The following is a 16161-nucleotide window of genomic DNA, read 5'->3' as shown; positions in this document are numbered from 1 at the left end:
TTTATACTGTATATAAATATTTATAAATAATAAATTTTTCTTAAATATATACATGAATGATTGTGGATTTATATTTACATAATTATACAGTACACACACATTATGTAAACTATTTATTTTGGATGCGATTAATCACGATTAATCAAATTGAAAGCAATAATACACTTACATTACATACACAAACACATAATTATACAATTTACTGATTGTAAATGAGACGTACAAAAAAATGGCTAAAATTAGATTTTTACACAATATTTATTCTTTCATTAAAACACTGAAAACACAATGTGCGTGGATGCATCAGAGCACAGAGCTCATTTAGTATGCACACTAGTTTAAATGTGAATATGAAGTTAGTCTTTGGAGGTGAGACTGTTGTTGCGGATAGAGGAAGTTCAGTGCCCCTGTAGAGCGGGACAGTAATGATATCTGCGGGGAATCCTAATCAGATAACTTAAATCAAGCCTCGGGGAAAGCTTAATTACAACTGCTGCTCTTGTTTTCTAACTCTCAGTGAGACTTTATTTTCCTTCTCTCCTAATTCTTGTAGTCCAGCATTAAGCCTGTGGGGGCCCTCAGCAGCTCCTCTCGCTCTCAGGGGCCCAGCGCTCTCTTCCTGCATGTGTTTTTCTCTTCTTTGATCACTTTTTGCACAGTAACGAAACGTCAGAGAGTCTCAACTTCACCTGTCTCCTGAGGCTCCTTCATCTTCTCTGCCATCCATTACATTTTCCTAATGCACATTTGTTGTTTCCTGATTATTAAATTATGGCGTTGCATGCAGCGACCATCAAGTGCAAACACACACACTCACACACACACACACACACACACGCTACATGAAAAAAATGCGATATTCCAATTACACTCAAAAGGTCATACGGCTGTGAATTATATCCCTATAATTAAATACAGTGTCATATGTCTTGTGATCAATGCTCAGTCATATTTATATGCTGAATCATGCACTTAATTATTTCTGCTGCGCAATACATTGGTCACACTCACATCAAGCATATCTTGGTATAATGGGAAAAAAATATTAAACTAATATGATTTCCAAAGTGGTCAATCATATAGATTGATGGTATTAGTTTGTGTAACTCTAAAACATCCATAATCATTTGCTATTTCAAAAAATATATACAATTACAATAATTAAAATATTGAAAAAAACTAAGTTCGGTGTGTCACGTTTAAGCTAACATTAATAAATAAATTATTGTTGTAAAGATGATTTATAATGTTACAAAAGATTTCTATTTCAAATAAATGCTGTTCTTTTGCACTTTCGATCCTGACAAAAGTATCACGGTTTCCACAAAAATATGAAGCAGCACAACTGTTTTCAACACTGATAATAATCATAAATGTTTCTAAAGCCGCAAATCCTCATTTTAGAATAATTTCTGAAGGATCATGTGACTCTGAAGACTGGAATAATGATCACAGGATATTAATTACACATTCAAATATATTTAAAAAGAAAACAGATGCTTTAAATTATAATAATATTTTACAATATTACTGTTTTTCTATATCAGCATAAAATAAATGCAGTCTTGGTGAAAGACAATTCTTTATAAAACCACCTTAAACCACTCCAACATAAGCATATTCATGTTTTAAAGGTTCAAAACGTGCTGCAGGAATGATCCCGAGTCCCACGATTCATGTGCCTTCTGCCCTCATGCAACGCAGATCAGGTTTGTGCTCCGAATGACAAACACAGATTCATCTCAAACACGGCTCCAGAGGAAAACTAATGAATAAAAGACAAACTGGCTCCTATAAGAAAACAATAGGTGCCACATTACTTTAAGGGCCACATAAAAACAAACATTACATTTTGCACACACTTCATCCCGTCATGCGTTTACGACGTCTGCCCTCCTTTTACGGCATCAGCATTTTTATCCATTTTGTGGATGACCTGGAAACTAAGCTTCACAAGTGGGAACCATAGACTGTAAAAAAAATATGGACGTAGTGTCCGTGACGTCACCCATAGGATTCAGAAGAGCAGTTTTGAAGCGTAAAGTCATGTTGTCAGGGTGTAACTCCCGGATAACAGAAAATGGGCAAAGAGGCGGGACATGGGCGGAGCTGAGGTGACGACTAACAGACAGCAGACAAACAGCAATCCACCTGTCACTCAAAGTGGCCACGCCCTTAATTATGCAGAACTTTAAGGCTTTATATAATGTAAACGGATGAGTTAAATTTACCCCCCTCACAGTCGTCATGAAGGGCAAAATTAGCCGTATAGATCAAAAGCACAATTTGTCCCAGACTGTAAACATGTGTTCTTCTGCTGTAAAGTTGGGCATTTTAACATGAGCTCAATGAGATTCTGCTCCTTCTGGAGTCTGTCTCTAGTGGCCAGTCCATGAACTGCAGTTTAACTCACTTCCGTATTGGCTTCAAGAGAAACTGGGTGAGGTTGCCGCTTGGTGGGAACTGAATGTCTTTTCCAACATGAGAGACATACAGTGGCTCAGATTCTGTGTAAAGAACAGTTCTTTGTTAGTGTCACAAACCATAATGACGTAAGCATCACTTGGCCATTGAGTGTAGTTTGGCTTCCTCCTCAATGCATCCTATAAACACTGGCCGCATTTCCATTACCCTTCAAACTGCGCAAATTGAAAATATACCCAATGGAAACGCATCAATTTCACAAAAACTCACATTAATTGCAAAAAAGTTGTGGATTTTCAATGCTTTAGTGGTTCTTATATTGTGAAGCTCAACATCAATCAGAACTATATTCTGTGGTTTTCCTCATTAAGGGAATTTGGTCTTTGTGTTTCCTCATAGTTATACTCCTGTGAAACAGGAAGTCATGGCTGGACAATTGCATGCTTCTAGTCCCCCTGGTGTGCTAAAAATGGGAATATTATTAGGAACATACTTCAGAGATATTTTACTCCAAAAATTCTAGGGGTGCCAATTAGGGTTGGGTACCGAACTCAGTACTTTTAAGGGCACCGACCGAATTACGTCGTTACTACCAAATGTCGGTACCTGAGAACGCATCTGGTGATATAGACTAATGTCTGTGAATATTAAACCGCAAAAAGACCATTTAAATACGAATCATTGGTGTCTCTGTGCGAATGAATGCCGTAGACGTGCGGTTTACCACACGCACACAAACGCGAGCGCGCGAACGCACGCGCGCACACACGCGCGCACACACACACACACGCACACACACACACACACACGCACGCACGCACGCACGCACGCACACGCACGCACGCACACACACGCACTCACTCAGAATCGCATGTGACTGTCACATGTTTCCATCTCTGCCTCTCATATGAGGACATGAACGCACGAACATCATCTCCAGAGCCACTGAGAGACACTTTATGAGCAGTTTACCGTTTCATTTGAGAAAAACGACCGCCATATCAAACATACAGAAACTCAAAAAGGTCTTCACGGCAACCTGTCAAAATAAAAGTTCGGCTAACTTGACAAATATATCACTGCTGTACAGTAGAATTTAGACACATCTCAATGTAATAATAATAATACTAACACTAATGTAATACATAATTAAACTTTATTTTTTTAAGTAATAAATTACAATGTTTCTTCATGTTTTCATGTTACACTTTGTTTGACAAAAAAAAAGTTTAATTAAATGATAAATTAAATTAATGTCTTATGTCTTTATTTGATTACCAGAAAATACACAACACATCATTTGTGGGGAATCTTTTCATAGACATTAAATTAAAAAGAAAAAAACAATATGGTTGTTTTTACTAATTATGTGAAGTAGCTAGTAGCCTAATATTTACTAGTAAATATTACAGTAATCAAACATCACAGACAAGGGCAGACAGAGAGCAGAGCAGCTCTGGCATAATGTCAATAACACTTTTATAAATGACTTACAGGTTCTTTATAGTTATTGATGTAAACATCCCTAAAGTACCGAAAAAAGGTACCGTTGGGTACCGGTACCGAATTTTGAGTACCGATACCGGTACCAGTTAAAATGTGAACGGTACCCAACCCAATTATGGCCAACGTGTTTTGGAGAAAACATTTCTCTCAGTGTGATTTTCAATTGATCATACTTAGCAGCAGTGCCAATAATTCTGACGTACATATTTTAAATCATAACATGTAAATTTATATTGTTGTTGCCAGTGACGATCTCAGCAATAACAACATAAAAATCACTTGGTCACAAATACGACCGTTTTAGTGGCAGTCTGGAGACGTACTAAATGTAGATGTTTACCCAAAAGTAACTCTATTCAACATCTCCACAGATCAGACACTGAAGATTAGCCTTCAAAGCCAGCAGAACTGCCCAACAAGCATTTATGATAGAGATGAAATCATCCCATTTGAATGTAATAGTGCAAGCAGAGATTTCTGAAACTTCGCCAATAGAAGGATGAAGAACATGTTATTATTAACATGATATAAGTTGAGCAATAAACATCAAGAACATGCTGTTCAGAGAGAGCACAAGTGTTTCCCATGTGTGTTTCTCCAGTGCTGCGAGGCATTCATAATACCACCAGCAACACAAAAGGTCAGAAGCGCCACTCTGTTTTCTATTATAAAAACACACATCTTCAAGAACGCTGATGACTAAGAACCTTTGCGTCTCCAGTCCTATAATTCATCCTAATACAATGGCAGCTTCCTCTTTGTGTGCCTGATTCAGACAGACAGCTCCCAACTGCCTCATGTCGTACAGAAGCCGTGGAGGAAGTGAGCAGAATTGATCAAACTACAGCTGGCAGTAAAGGCTGGCACTGGCATGAAGATCCAGCCTGCAAACCAGGCCCTGCGACCCGACCCAACACGACCCGTGCGGTCAAACTTGAAGATTGAAACCGGAAAATCAGACCGAACTTTTATAGCTCTCCATGGCTGTTAGCGGAACATCTGAAATGGCCGACATCTTTTTTTTTTTTTTTTTTCATTCATTCATTCATTACAAGCTTGAACCTCAAGTTATAAAATCAAACACTGCCCCTTGTTTTATTTGTTAACCTAAAATGTTACATACTTAAGAGGATAGTTCACCCAAAAGTGAAAATTAGCCCATGATTTCTTCTCCTTCAAGTCATCCTAGCTGTACATGACATTCTTTCAGACGAATACAATCAGAGTTATATAAAAAAAAAAAGTCCTGCCATGACCCAAGATTTATAATGGCAGCCCAAAATTTGAAGCCCATAAAAGTGTATCCATCCATTATTAAAGATATCCATACAGCTCGGGGGGGGTTAATAAAGGCCTTCTGAAGCAATGCGTTTGTGCAAGAAAAATATCCATATTGCGCCAGAACGCCTTCCGTATTCAACTTTAGAAAAACGCGGAAATGCCGCGACATATGTCGGACGTAGTATAAGCGTTTTGAACTGCGAGAGGCGTTACACTTTCTTTGTAAGTTGAATACGGAAAACGTTCAGGTGGAAGCTAGATATTTAATTTTATAACGTGTTAAATATGGATATTTTTCTTACACAAACCCATCAATTCGCTTCAGCAGGCACTGTGTAATTTTACTATCCCTTTAAGTCATCATTTACTCCCCCTGGTGTTGTTCTAGTGCAGCATGACCTTATTTCTTCTTCGGACCACTAAAGGATAATTTTTTTTAACTGTCCCGCTCGTGCTTGATTATCATAATATCATATCATAATATAATGCTTGATTGACTGATGTTAAGAGTGTATGTTCAGATATATAATAGTATATCAGTCTGGCGAGTAAACTAAAACATTGACTAGCCAATGTCTGTGTATGTTTGTGTATACTCTATTTTCGTTTTTATTGATATTTATAAACAAAAATTCAGAATTAGCCTTATTTTAATCATTTCAAGCTTATTTACACATTTTGCCATGTGCTTGTCGTTTTTTATTTCATTTTTATACATGTTCTTTATGTTTTCTGATTTATACTGATTTTTAAAATATTCTTTTAATTGTTTTTATTTTCAGTTAGCAATTTTAGTTCTTCAATTTAGATTTATTTTATAGATAGAGACAGACAGATAGAGATAGAGATAGAGATAGAGATAGAGATAGAGATAGAGATAGATAGAGATAGAGATAGAGATAGAGATAGAGATAGAGATAGAGATAGAGATAGAGATAGAGATAGAGATAGAGATAGAGATAGAGATAGATATAAAATATTATATAACTTAATTTAATATCTTAAGTTTTTTGGAACACTACCAAGCAATTTTTTATTTATTTTTTTATTTTTATTTAATGATAATAACCCTGATCCAAAGCCAAAATCATGTGGTCATGGTGTGCCATCTAGAAAATTTACCCAAAAAAAACACTACATAACCCCAAACCATAGTAATATATAGTAAAACGGTTAACTATATAATCCTTTTGTAACCGTAGAAAAAGTTAACAGTCTGAGTTAGAAAAACACAGTGCTTTCAGCGCTGTTAAAAATAAATAAATAAATGGCAACATTTATTTTACATTGAATTGCATCATGTATATGCCATTATAAAGGCCATCAGCCATTGAAAATCCCATCCCAATAGAGCACTAATCCCAAGCAAATCAGATTCTGCACAGGAATAATCCAATAATTCATAATACGTCCGTACCTCCATCTGCACTACACACTATACGCTCTGATAACACAATGCATCTTGTTTGTCATTCACAATGCCCACTGGTATAGTCTTGAACCTGCTGTTGCTCTGTTTATAGTGGCTAAAGCCATCCAAGCTCGAGCACAGATGAGACATGACCGTCAGCGATTACATCCAGCTTCATCTTCCCAACACAAAACCCCTCATTTCCACAGATCCTCTTTTCTATCAACGTGAAAGGCCAATCGTTCAAACACACTCTCGAGTCGTGCCACCGGGAGCGGCGTGTGAAATGAATCCTGAAGTGGAACAAATGAAAGACAGGGAAAAAGTGGGTCAGAAACCAAGAGCGGCTCAGCACTTCTGCATGCTGCACTGCGGTGGTGCGAGCACGTCAACTCCCACTTCCACAGCGGATCCAGGCTGCGCCGCACACACACACACACACACAACATCCCAGTGTGAATCCAGCTGAGCGTCTGAAGGTGCATTTCCTTCATTAATGCAGCTGTCAGGCTCAATAGCCCGAGACGGATTGAGCCGATAAAGAAACAGTCAAATTGTAATTGTATAGCTAAGCAAGAGACAGATTGGAGTTATTATATTTATGCATTTGGCAGACGCTTTTATCCAAAGCGACTTACAGTGCTCTTATTACAGGGACAATCCCCCTGGAGCAACGTGGAGTAAAGTGCCTTGCTCAAGGACACACTGGTGACCGCTGGGATAGAACCAGCAACCTTCTGCATATCAGTTAAGTGGTTTAACCCACTGGACCACCATTATTAAACGGCATAACCAAAGGCCAAGCTTAATCCAAATGGAAAGGTTTGTTTACAGAGGATCAGATCCTGCAGTAATGCCATGATGTACTAATAGATGTAATGGACACCAAATCTTCTCAACAGAACATCTGCAACTGCGGTCATTCATTTACCGTCTTAAATACATGTACTGTGAGCGATTCATCAGTACACGGCACGGTTTGTAATTCTTTGAAATTATTTTCCTTTCCGGATAACATAGCTATATGTGACCCTGGAGCACAACACCAGTCCTGTGTCTCACGGGTATATCTGTGGCGATAGCCAACAATACATAGTTCGACTCAAAATTATCGATTTTTCTTTTATGCCAAAAATGATTAGGATATTAAGATCATGTTCCATGAAGATATTTAGTAAATTTCCCACTGTAAATATATCAGAAATGTATTATTAGTAGTAATATGCATTGCTAAGGACTTCATTTGGACAACTTAAAAAGGTGATTTTCTCAATATTTAGATTTTTTTTGCACCCTCAGATTCCAGATTCCAGTCGTATCTGAGCCAAATATTGTCCTATCATAAACCACATTAATGGAAAGCTTATGTTTTCAGCTTTCAGATGGTGTATAAATCTACATTTAAAAAAAAAAAACCCTTATGACTAGGGTTGGGTACTATTCACATTTTAACTGGTACAGGTATCGGTACCCAACGGTACCTTTTTTCCGGTACTTTAGGGATGTTTACATCAATAACTGTAAAGAACCTACAAGTCATTTATAGAAGTGTTATTGACATTATGCCAGAGCTGCTCTGCTCTCTGTCTGCCCTTGTCTGTGATGTTTGATTACTGTAATATTTACCAGTAAATATTAGGCTACTAGCTACTTCATTTAATTAATAAAAACAACCGTATTATTTTTTCTTTTTAATTTCATTTCTATGAAAAGATTTCCCACAAATTATGTTTTATGTATTTTCTGGTAATCAAATGAAGACATAACTCATTAATTTAATTTATCTTTTAATTGAATTAAACTTTTTTGTCAAACAAAGTGCTGCACAACTGAGCTTTATACAGTTCAAATTAAAACATGAAGAAAAATTGTAATTAATAAATAATAAAAAAAATAAAGTTTGATAATGTATTATTATTACATTAGTGTTAGTATTATTATTACATTGAGATGTACAACAGTAATTTATTTGTCAAGTTAGCCAAACTTTTATTTTGACAGGTTGCCGTGAAGACCTTGGAGTTTCTGTGTGTTTGTGATATGACACCGTTTTTCTCGATTGTAACGGTAAAATGCTCATAAAGACTCTCAGTGGCTCTGGAGATGATGTTCGTGCGACACATATGAGAGGCAGAGATGGAAACATGCGACCGTCACACGCGATTCTGAGGGAGTGTGTGTGTGTATGTGAGGTAAACCCATAGATTGTAAACCGCGCGTCTACGCATTCATTCGCACAAAGACACACATGATTCGTATATAAATTGTCTTTTTGCGGTTTAATATTCACAAAAGAACGCATATTGAGAAACGGCCGTAGTTTGCGGACGGGACAGAGATGTCGGCGATTCTACGTCATCCAATGTGAAACCTCCTGTCACCGATCCATCAGTCAGTGTGAACACAGCAGACACTCAATGCTACCCCAGATAGTCATGCAATGCCAATAGAGCAGTGATTGAAAATCGTGCCGTGTGAACTCAGCATCAGGCACGTGCAGAGGGGGGGGCTCTCAGACACATATCAATGATAATATCGTGGTCAATAAAACGAAATAAATGTGATTATTATAACATGACAATGTATACAATAGTAACGAACAGCTCAAAAGTCGGACAATTTCTGTTGAGGCGTTGCTATAACGCGTTGCTATGGGTTGCGTGCATTTTGATTGACAGCTGATTTTCCTCTGTTCGGAAACGGCTCTCGAGCCAAATATGGTCCTTTCAGAGAGTGTGTGGCCTTACGGAGAAAAAGTAAACCAATATTTTTTTTTCCATCCATAATCAGAGCTAATTTGTTGATTTAATTACAAATCTATAAATTATATATTTTAAAGTATTACACAATCCACCAATGCCCGTTTGTCATGTGTATACACCAACCAATCGTGATCTGGCAAAGCAAGTTCAGATTCCATTGGGCGATGTGAAGCGGTAATTTTCTGTTCTTATTCATAAATCGGTTGAAAATTACATGGACAGACAAACTAACGTTTGTGGAACGATTTCCTGCGGCTTTTCTCATTTTATAAATTGCATCACTGACTAAATGGATTTTAACTGACAACAAACAAATCTGCACAAAACCACAGCAGCAGCAGCAAAAGTTGCATTAATGGTAAGTAGTGTTAAAATCACTTGTATTTATGTATATTGATACACCGTTTACTATTTCATGAAACTATCAAAGTTAACAAAACCCAAGTGCCACCGGCTCCTACAGGCCTATATGTGAAGTGTAGGCTGGCCAAATGGTTACGTGAAAGGACTTTATTATATTAACGTTACCATTTTTGAATATTATGCAGCATTATGAAAGAAGTCTCTTATGTTCATCAAGCCTGCATTTATTTAATAAAAAACAGCAATATTGTGAAATATTATTAAAATAATGGTTTTCTATTTTAATATAATTTAATCCTGTGATCACAGCTGGATTTTCAGCATCATTACTCCACTCTTCAGTGTCACATGATCATTCAGAAATCATTCTAATATGAGGATTTAATGTCAATGATGGAAACTGTGATACTCTTTTCAAGATTGTTGGATTAATACAAATTTAAAAAGAACAATGTAATAATATTTCACAATATTAGGCTAGAGTTTTTTTCTGTATTTTTAATTAAATACATTTGAGCCCCTGCCCCTGAAGAACTCTCTGCACGGCCCTGCTCGGCATTATAGTAAGGGGTCGGTCATGAACGATTTGTTAATTTTGAACAAATCTTTAATATGACACGGGAACAACGAACCGTCTCAGAGAGCGATTCGTTCATTTAGTGTTGACCGCACATGTGCCACATCCCATAGGTTCTGTACAGGAAACAGAATTGATTCGTTCACGTCCCAAGTCTTCAGGTTCGAGTCCGAGTCGTTCGCTCATCCCGTGTCATCCTCAGAGGCTATGCTGTCTATACCGGAAAGAGACCTATCGAGTTTCCCCATTTCAAAGCATCTATGCAAGATGCGTTTGCATACTACGCTTGGAATCGCTATTGGTGTGGCCCTTCCCAAATGTCCTTTTCTTGTCTGCTCTTGCAGACAGGGGCTAAAAACAGCAGCACACGATCACATCTCCCCGGGGAAGATCAGGATAAACCCAGCATCTCTGATCTCTCCGTTCCTCGGAGCACGGCTTACCCTTTTAATCCACACACCATTCTTATAGCAAACCTCAAATGTGTCTGCAATAGTCACCTTTATTTATATAGCGCTTTTTACAATGCCGATTGTTTCAAAGCAGCTTCACAGTGTTAAAATAATGCAACAGAATAATATGCAAGTAATAATACTGTTCACTTGTTCACTCCTCAATACACACGCTCGGTCTTATTGAGCACAAAATGAAATGTGTGTCTTCATAATCTTTCATCAAAATGTAGTAACTTGCTTCAATTCTGAAAGTATGTTCCTTTTCTACTGACATATGGGCAGACCAATTCCTGAGTCCCGACAGAAAATCAATCTCACTTTTACCCTACATTTGTACTCGTTTTTCCTGTTTTATCCACTTGGAAATGCATCACATTATTCCGAATATAAATGAGCTGTGAATGCTGTTCCATGTTGAGATTTGCTCAGACACAAAACCACATGCATCCAATGTTCGTGAGTATCTCTAGATTTGATTGAGCTGATGTAATTCTGCAGAACAGATTATTAGAGATAAATCCATGTAAACACACCATGCCAATGAGATTATCATTTTGCAGTTTAATTAACAGAATATTAAAGGAAAAAAACAGCTGATACTTGAGGTTAATACTAATGCTGTTAAAATTAGCACGTTAACAAATGTGATTAATTTTTTAAAAATCGCATACATTTTTTTAAATGTCATTTATTAGTGATCTCAACACAATCTCCAAAACATTACAATTTAATATTACAAACTTTCTGGCACTCAAAGACACTCTAGGGCTGTGGATTAATCCAGAACACCTTCCTTTCCTTCACAGCGATGCGCTTTCGTTCCTTCCCAAAAGCCCAAACTTAACATCCAAATGAGTGAGTGTTGTAAAATGCAGTCTACTGTTGCTAAACTGCGGGATGTGCTTGATATTAAACAGTGTTATTAAAAGCATATTAAGCCATGAAAGAGATACTGTTCCCTAGGCGGACTCCAGTGCACACACACCGAGATGGGGCTGAACGCACATAAGCAAGTTTACTGTGGATTCAGATACACACCTGAACACTCAAAGGCCGCATTTACACTGCAGGTGTTGATGCACAATTACAATTTGGTGACTATATGGGATCTTTTTGACGATCCGCTTACATCATCTTTTCAAACCGTATCCGATATTTGCATTAACACTATACACTGGTGAAACAGCCCAAGACGCTCTGACCTGGAAAAGGAAGTAAAACGGCACGATGTGCAATGGACGCTGACAAAATGATTACAGTGTCTTCACCCCAAAGACATGAAACCTCCACTTTACTCCACGGTGTCGTACCTTGACGTCATTCGCCTCCGTCCCTTTTTCAATGACGTACGACTCGCATTTACTGGGGAATATCTGATTTGACCGCTTACATGGAAGACACAAAGGCACGTATCTGAATCATATCGGGTTTATTACCACATATGAGTGAGGCCTGAATCCGATCGGAGGATAACAGAATTTATACGTTTTTTTCCTGCTTACACGTTCACGTCATATCCGATCTGAGCCACATGTAGGGATGAAACTATTCAAGTTTCACGATAAAATGTACTGACGGTAAGTAATATTGTTTAAAATTTAATTATCATTAAAACCGCGTGTGATTATCAGGATTTTGAAAACTCGCGGTAAATCCTGTCCAACCAGCATCCGTCTGACGCAGGCGCAGTGCGCAACGCTGTTTTTTGAATGAGAAGAAGCTCCGCCCACACGATACGCCTCCAGTCGCTCTTTTTTTTCTGAAAGATTAGGTACAGCATATCTTTCTTTTATAAATATACTAGAGATGCTCCGATCAGCATTTTTGGGGCCGATCACCGATTACCGATCACCAAGATCATGATCTGCCGATTACTGCCGATCACAGAATGGGAATCTTTTATCTATAATCTTGCAGAGTTTGCACCATTTGTAGAAATGATGAAACTAACTCTAAACTAACTGAGTCAAGATCTTGAAGAACCACCAAGTGTTTATTTTAGAAAATGAGATAACTTAAGGCTACTGTAGGCCATCTTTCCCAAATAAATGTATATAATAAATGTACATAATTATCTCACTTAAATATTTGATCATGCAGTGCATTTTTGTTTTTAAAGACACATTTTCAGGTGGGTCTAACATTAGTAGCTATTGAGTTAAGAAATACTAAAGACATTTAATAAGAAATCAAATGTAAATTAATATTGGTCTTCCCTAAAAAATTTAATTAATCCTTACACTTAAAGTTGCAAAAGTTAGTCATTCAAGAGCAGTGAGTGTCATAAAGGTTCATCAAACAACACAAAACAAAGAGAAATTCAGAGACAGCAGCAGTTTATTCGACAGCTGTCACTTTAAGAGCGAACACGGATACGGTTACACACAGTTGCACAAACGTTCACTCGCGAGTCACGACGGGGTTTACGTGCACACTCGTCAAGACGGTCATTTAGTACATACATTTGTGTGTATCTGACCATTTCAGCGCAATTTGTCCTCGCAAGCTTTTTGTGAGGTGGCCTGTTTTTGTGTGCGTGCGTGCGTGCGCTCACGGTCTGGAGAGCGCGCTAGTGCTGAGCGGTTTGAACACTGGCAAGGCTTAAAAATAAATGCAAATGATAAACTTTAGTGATGATGCGACACTGCCTCGATTGTGCAAGTGTCAAATCCTGTCAACTGAGCAGCTCGATGTTAGTGCAGATGCGATGATATGAAACCATTTGAGCATTTTGAGAGGGAGAGAGAGAGCGCGCGCACGCTGTGATTCACTCTCGCTGTTTGTGAACTTACGTCCCACAGAAAGTTTTCAAATGACTGCGTAAGTTATTTAATATAGAAATATGAATTGTACCTCACCTTCAGCATTATAATTATTTTACCCGCGCTGGAAAGAGAATGAGACGGTGTCGCTGCATATCATGCCCTCGCTCTCATGGCAGGTGCGGGTTTGTGTCGTCAGCATGAGATCGGTTCATGAGATCGGCCTTTTTGGAGACCGCCGATCAATCATCCCACAGCGATTATCGGCAGATAGAGATCGGTTGCCGATCAATCGGAGCACCCCTAAAATATACTAAAACTGAAGACTTTTCGGAGATATATGAAGGACGCAATACTACTCTAGATACTATACTATAGATACTCAAGATTGACATGAGATTGACCGAAACTGAGTGTTTCACCCACCCTTTAAAAAAAAAATCAATGATATCTGTCCACTGCAACACGATCGCTTTTCATTTAAAATGGTTTATTTAAAACAATAATTTTTCAAACAGATGGAATTAGAAATACAGGCCTGGCTCTAACAAAAGCCCACTTCAAATAAAAGCCTGTTACCTTCTGCAGTTCAGGTAAATAAAGGCCCCGGTTTTTATCTGAGGAATTACAGTATTATCATATTAGACACATCTGAGTGTGTTGATGATGTGATGACGTTACTCTGTGTGTTCTCTCAGCGGCTGCTATGACACTTGTTCACACTGCAGTGAGAGTAAACCGTTTCTGCAGAATAAAACCACAAACCGAGGGGAACGCGGATATGATGTCATCGACAGGCCACGCCCTCACACGTCCCGGTTCATTGGTTAAAATACATCTCACGATTTACAAACAGTTTGGGATATTGTAAGTACTCAACTGAACAAAATATATAACACTGGCCTAGTGGTTTCTGGATATTTTACTGCAAAAATGTTACATAGTGCAGCTTTACTTAACCTAGCATTAGTTTAATTACATTTAAAATTCATCATATCACCCACCAAAAATAGTGTTAAATAACAGTGATTTCATGATTATGATTTTTACCATAATAGAGCAGCCTCCACATAAAAAAAAATTATTTATAGTTTTAGTTTAGTATAGTTAAGACTTTAAAGCATGAAAGAAAGTGCTATTTTGCCACACAGCGTGTAGCCAAAGTATTCTTATACCAAAAAATAGTCCAAGATTAATCTAAAGCGACTTAAAAGAGAAGTAAAGCAGATAGTAACATTACAAACGAGACGCACATGCTAACGTCCGTCTCCTTTGTGGATTTAAAACCTCGAGTCACAGGCCACAATGGAAACACTTGAGTTTAATAACAGCGTGTTTTAATATAATCTGCATGTTCTTTCTGAAACCGCACTGATCTTCCTGTTTTTGCCAACAGGAAGCTGGTGCAAATGTTCCTCTGCAAGGTATCAGCACATGTGTGAGTGTGTGTGTGTGTGTGTGTGTGTGTGTGTGTGTGTGCGTGTGCGTGTGTGCGTGTGTGCGTGTGTGCGTGTGTGCGTGTGTGTATGATCTACACGTTTCATTACGAAAACGGAACCGGTCGAACCAAATCCAAACAATAAATCTCTGCCTTTGTTTCTGAAGCATGTTCAATTTAAAGCAGATTTCAAGGTATTGCAGCTCAAACTGAAGCGCTGAGAGAAACTGCACTGCGTTGTGCCTTTCTATTCTCCCTTTCCTTCTACTGTGTCTTTGTTACCGTCTCTCTCTCTCTCAATTCACCACAACATGAAATATTTCCACCGCAAGTATTTGTTGATGCTCTGCAGTTGCTCAGACAAAGAAGTTGTGTTTCCATCTCAGGGTTTTGCACTCGCACATACATCAAGTGCCTGCAAGCATGAGCACATGACACTAGCTGTCAATCAATGAACATATACCATTGACAATATGCAATATATCATCAATAATCATCATCATACTAGCTAAACGGATCACCTCGACCGGCACAGGCTAAACAAATTCAGCTATTCCCTTAATCATATCAAGACAAGTCCCATTAATTAAGGGCCAGATGGATAGTCTCAGCGCACAGAGGATGCCAGTATCTGAGAGAGCGCTTCTTCCAGCTGTTCTGGGTCTGTGGGGTACCAAAACAAACAGATGCACGAAAGCTCAGGGTTGAAAGAAAGTGTCATTGCACAAACTGACCGAGGATAGCACACAGACGTCTCAAAACTAACATGGCGCTTTCAAGTTCTCATCTAGCCCATTAAAGCCATAACTTGAGACGCAACTTGAGACGAGGTATTTGTGGAAAATGGAGAACTGAGAATAGTGCTTCCTGCACCGCAAAAGACAGGACTGAATATTATAAAATCAAATTACTGGACACCACCAAAGCAAAACTCAAAAGAAAACATCTGACTGTTGCATTGTCCAGGCAAACATAGCACAACCGTTGTAGTCTGAACGAACGAACGAACGAACAACTGACTCTTATGAACCGGTTCTTTTTAATGAATTGATCAAGAAAACATCCAACTAGGAATGAACTAGAGCTGCAACTAACGATTATTTTTTCTGTCGACTAATCTAACGATTTTTTTTTTTTTTTTTTTTTTTTTTTTTTTCGATTAGTCGACTAATCTAACGATTA

The 16161-nt window shown here is 38.1% G+C and overlaps 1 protein-coding gene across 1 annotated transcript in view; it reads right to left on the bottom strand.

Moving 5' to 3' along the window:
- Window positions 1-16161, bottom strand: part of gnai2b (guanine nucleotide binding protein (G protein), alpha inhibiting activity polypeptide 2b) — a 104144-nt gene that overhangs the window by 47466 nt on the left and 40517 nt on the right. The gene's annotated exons all lie outside the window — the stretch shown is intronic.

Source organism: Gobio gobio (assembly GCF_949357685.1).
Source record: "Gobio gobio genome assembly, chromosome: 17".
Classification (NCBI taxonomy): domain Eukaryota; kingdom Metazoa; phylum Chordata; class Actinopteri; order Cypriniformes; family Gobionidae; genus Gobio; species Gobio gobio.
The sequence above is the reverse complement of the archived record's forward strand: the minus strand, read 5'-3'. Positions and strand labels throughout refer to the sequence as shown.